This window comes from Oncorhynchus gorbuscha, linkage group LG09 (genome assembly GCF_021184085.1).
Source record: "Oncorhynchus gorbuscha isolate QuinsamMale2020 ecotype Even-year linkage group LG09, OgorEven_v1.0, whole genome shotgun sequence".
In the NCBI taxonomy this organism is placed as follows: domain Eukaryota; kingdom Metazoa; phylum Chordata; class Actinopteri; order Salmoniformes; family Salmonidae; genus Oncorhynchus; species Oncorhynchus gorbuscha.
Genome location: NC_060181.1, coordinates 79,335,461 through 79,340,835, shown reverse-complemented (window position 1 = coordinate 79,340,835; position 5,375 = coordinate 79,335,461). Strand labels below are relative to the sequence as shown.

At 40.9% G+C, this 5,375-nt stretch overlaps 1 long non-coding RNA gene across 1 annotated transcript; it reads left to right on the top strand.

The window, feature by feature from the left end:
- The first annotated feature begins 1,664 nt into the window (after window positions 1-1,664).
- On the top strand, window positions 1,665-5,170 carry LOC124042982. Its single transcript, XR_006840235.1, has 4 exons — window positions 1,665-1,876; window positions 4,405-4,678; window positions 4,779-4,856; window positions 4,957-5,170. It is a non-coding gene; the product is annotated as an uncharacterized LOC124042982 (long non-coding RNA).
- Window positions 5,171-5,375: the final 205 nt, after the last annotated feature.

Sequence of the window (5,375 nt, the reverse complement as noted above, 5' to 3'; positions counted from 1 at the left end):
GCGTGTGTGAGTGTGCATATTTAGTTTGAAGGTGTGATGGATTTGTCTGGGAGTGACAGTGTAGTGTGGGTGTATAAGTGAGTGTGTGTATGGTGTATAAATAATCTAGTGAGTCTGCGTAGGGTCAGTATATATCAGGTCAGTGTATAAGTAAAGTGTAGAGTCAGTGCAAGATAGAGTCAGTGCAGATAGTTTAGGTACCATAAATTATTATTTGCCAGTCTTATGGCTTGGGGGTAGAAGCTGTCTCTGAGCCTGTTGGTCCTAGAGCCGATGCTCCGGTACCGTTTACCGGACGGTAGCAGAGTGAACAGTCTATGGTTAGGGTGGCTGGACTCTTTGGCAATTTTTCGGGTCTTCCTCTGGGACCACTTGCTATAGAGATCCTGGATGGCAGGGAGCTCAGCCCCTGTGATGTACTGGTCTGTCTGCATCAACTTTTGTAGCGCTTTGCGGTCAAGGGCAGTGGAATTGCCATACCAAGCGATGATGCAGCTACATCATTTTTTGAGGATCTGAGGGCCCATTCTCTTCAGGACTGTGCGGGTGAATGTGGACCATGTTACGTACTTACAGATGTGGACGCCAAATGTGGACTCCACAACTGCCCTGTCGATGTGGATGGAAGTGCTCTCCCTTCTTTCTCCTATTGTCCACAAACAACTCCTTTCTCTCTCTCTCTCTCTCTCTCTCTCTCTCTCTCTCTCTCTCTCTCTCTCTCTCTCTCTCTCTCTCTCTCTCTCTCTCTCTCTCTCTCTCTCTCTCTCTCTCTCTCTCATATAGATCCACCTCAGACAGTGAACGTTACCTTTAGTGAGGCCTCTAAAGCCACAGTCTTACGATGTGTAGCAGATGGCAACCCACACCCCAACTACACCTGGAGCAGGTACTTACTTCTATGTAAACTATTTCATATCAGTTTAAATGTAAATGTTATCTGCACATGTTAAGACATGAGATCTAAATAAGCTAAAGGACAGTTGTAGAATTATGCTGGCAGTCAAATCATGCCTTTGTCTTATAATAATAATATAATATATGCCATTTAGCAGACACTTTTATCCAAAGCGACTTACAGTCATGTGTGCATACATTCTACGTATGGGTGGTCCCGGGGATTGAACCCACTACCCTGGCGTTACAAGCGCCATGCTCTACCAACTGAGCTACAGAAGGACCACACGCATGCACACATACAGTCACACACATACTCTCAGCCCCTCTCCTTCTCTCCCCTCTCCCCCTCAGAGTGGCCCAGCCATGGCCTGGGTCTTCAGTGAGAGCAGAGGGAGACATACTGCACTTCCTCAGTCTCAGCTCTGAGCTGAATGGTCTCTATGTCTGTGAGCTACAATAGTCATTTACAACATTAACAATATCTACACTGTATTTCTGATCAATTTAATGTTATTGTTATGTCAAAAATTGTTTTTCTTTAATTAACAAGGACATTTCTAAGTGACCCCAAACGTTAAAATGGTAGTGTAGGCTTGAAGCATCAGTATGTTCATTTCTAAAGGACAGTTGTTCAATTGTGCTGGCAGTCAAATCATGCCGTTGTCTTTCTCACACACACACACACACACACACACACACACACACACACACACACACACACACACACACACACACACACACACACACACACACACACACACACACACACACACACACACACACACACACACACAGACCTCCTTCTCTCTCTCTCCCCCTCAGAGTGGCCCAGCCATGGCCTGGGCCTTCAATGAGAGCAGAGGGAGGAGACACACTGAACTTCCTCAGTCTCAACTCTGAGCTGAATGGTCTCTATGTCTGTGAGGCCTCCAACCCTACGGACGAGCAACAGGCTCCTTCTATGTACACACATCCTCTGGTGAGAATCACATGAGACACACACACACACTATTCATACTGGTTGACAGTGGTGGGAAAAGTACATCATGCCTTCATAAAAAATGACTTACATAAAAGTGGAATTCACCCAGCAAATTTCTACATAAGTAAAAGTAAGTATTTGGGTTTAAATACACTTAAGTATCAAAAGTAAATGTAATAGCAAAATAATGCTTATGTATCAATATATTAAGCAAACCAGATGGCACAATTGTCTTTTTTATTTTATTTACGCATAGCCAGGGGCACACTCCAACACTCAGACATCATTTACCAACGAAACATTTGTGTTTTGTGAGTCCGCCAGATCAGAGGCAGTAGGGTAGGACAGGGATGGTCTCTTGATAAGTGTGTGAATTGGACCATTTTCCTGTCCTGCTAACCATTCAAAATGTAACAAACCCTTTTGGGAGTCAGGGAAATGTATGGAGGAAAAAGTACATTATTTTCTTTAGGAATGCAGTAAAGTAAAAGTAAAAGTTGTCGAAAATATAAATAGTTAAAATTTCTTAGGGCTGAAATCCCCTTAACGGGATCGATATGATAACAGCCAGTGAAAGTGCACTGCGCCAAATTCAAAACAACAGAAATCTAATAATTAAAATTCTTCAAACATGCAAGTATCTTATACCATTTTAAAGGTAATCTTGTTGTTAATCCCACCACAGTGTCCGATTTCAAATAGGCTTTACAGCGAAAGCACCACAAACGATTATGTTAGATCAGAGCCAAGCCACAGAAAAACATTTTTCCAGTCAAAGATTGGAGTCACAAAAAGCAGAAATAGAGATAAAATTAATCACTAACCTTTGATGGTCTTCCTCAGATAACACTCATAGGACTTCATGTTACACAATACACGTATGTTTTGTTTGATAAAGTTCATATTTATATTCAAAAATCTCAGTATACATTGGCACGTCATGTTCAGTAGTTCCCAAAAACATCCAGTGATTTTACAGAGAGCCACATCAATTTACAGAAATACTCATTATAAATGTGGATGAAAATACAAGTGTTATGCATGGAACTTTAGATACACCTCTCTTTAATGCAACCGCTGTGACAGATTTCAAAAAAGCTTTACGGAAAAAGAAACCACCAATAATCTGAGTACGGCGCTCAGACAACAAATACATATGTCCGCCATGTTGGAGTCAGCGGAAGTCAGAAATAACATTTGAAATATTCACTTACCTTTGATGATCTTCATTAGAATGCACTCCCAGGAATCCCAGTTCCACAATAAATGTTTGATTTGTTCGATAATGTCCATCATTTATGTCCAAATAGCTACTTTTGTTGTCGTGTTTGGTAAACAAATCAAAACTCATGAAACGTGGTCAATAGTTGCAGATGAAATGTCAAAAAGTTCCGTTACAGGACGTAGACACTTGTAAAACGATGTATAGAATCAATCTTTAGGAAGTTTTTAACATAAATATTCAATAATATTACAACCGGAGAATTCCTTTGTCTTCAGAAAAGCAAAGGAACGGGAGATACCTCTCATGTGAAATGCGCATGACCAGCGCGTGACTGCTGGCAGACCTCTGACTCATTCCCCTCTCATTCAGCTCCCCTTCATAGTAGAGGCATCAAACAGTTTCTAAAGACTGATGACAAGTGGAAGCCGTAGGAAGTGAAACATGACCAATATCCCACTGTATCTTCAATAGGGGCTGAGTTGAAAAACTACCAACCTCAGATTTCCCACTTCCTGATTGGATTTTTTCTCAGGTTTTTGCCTGCCATATGAGTTCTGTTATACTCACAGACATCATTCAAACAGTTTTAGAAACTTAATATGCATATATTAGAAACTGGGACTGAGGAGCAGGCAGTTTACTCTGGGCACCTCTGGGCACCTTCTTCATCCAAGCTACTCAATACTGCCCCACAGCCATAAGAAGTTTAAGTAAAGTACAGATACCCCCAAAAACGACTTAAGTAGTACTTTATAGTATTTTTACATATGTAGTTTACACCACTGCTGGTTGCTTAACTGGTTTCTTATACTGTTTATTAATAAGTTGCTTATAATTGTTATGCGATCGTTTGATTGGTTTGTTGATTTGATTGCTTGATTTATTGAATACTTTCTTGTCCCATAGGGAAATGTGTCTGGCAATGATATAGGTATTCATGGAACACATATATATGAGGTTGAGAAATGTGTTGTTGCATGGATAACAAAGTTGAGCCAGATGCTCACTTATCTTTCACTGCATGTGTTAGTTTCAAACTTATGGCCTCATTCCCCTTTCTACAGGAAGGTACTGTATAACCATTACTAAGATGATCATGATACACTTATCTCTTGCTGCATATGTACATGTCTTATAACCTAGTATTATCTCTTAACTTTCTGCAGGGAAGGGTTTACAACAAAGCTATACTGATCGCTAGGGCAACAAAATTACACGTAAATGCAGCTGCTAGGAAAACAAAATGACATGTAATTGTAAATGCAGACTTATATTAACTGTATCTCCTCTCTCCTCACAGAGACCTCTGCTGCCTGTTGGGTTCTACTCGTTGTCATTCTCTGTCTGATTGTTGCTGCGGCTGCACTCATATGGTACCAGTGCAAATACGGACAGTTTCCTTGGTAATATCAACTACTGTAATATTATGAACTTAATTTTGCATTTAAAAATAAATTAATTGCCATTAGATGATCATATATTGATTTGGCTCAAGTTCATATAATATTGTTTGGGGGGAGTTCAATGACAGGAGTTCAATCATGGCCAATCACCAGTTCCAGGCACCACCACAGGTATGTGACTATGTTAAAGTTCACCATTGTTGCTTGAGTAAACTATCTCATCAGCCACTTTTTGCTATGTAATAATACTGTTATAATATCTGATGACAAGGTTGAGGAAGATGAACCTGGGACTTCTGGGTTCTGACACGCCAAACCAGGAAGGCGGATAAGGAACAAGTAGTTTGATGTAAGAAACACACATTTTGAAATATTATTAAAAACATCTATTGTTTGTGCTATTGTCTATTCATAAGGCATATTATTGTACTATTTTAAATAAATCACAGGACAGACTGAGAGCAGATGCCAGTAGAATCTCAGACATGCACTGGGTGTGGGAAGAATTCCAGTCGGCACATTCTCCAATTCTCCAACCATCTAATGAACAGAGACTCTATGCAGTATTCACTGTGACATTAGAAACCTCGGCTCGGCCACTCCTCCACCACAGCTTTACATAGTGCTGGCAGTCTTTTCAGTTTTTTATCACCTCTCCTGGACTCCACCTTGCCGTGGTGGAGGGTCTTTGTGACTTCAGAGGGAGCAACATTACTACTGTGTATGTATGTGTGTGTGTGTGTGTGTGTGTGTGTGTGTGTGTGTGTGTGTGTGTGTGTGTGTGTGTGTGTGTGTGTGTGTGTGTGTGTGTGTGTGTGTGTGTGTGTGTGTGTGTGTGTGTGTGTGTGTGTGTGTGTGTGTGTGTGTG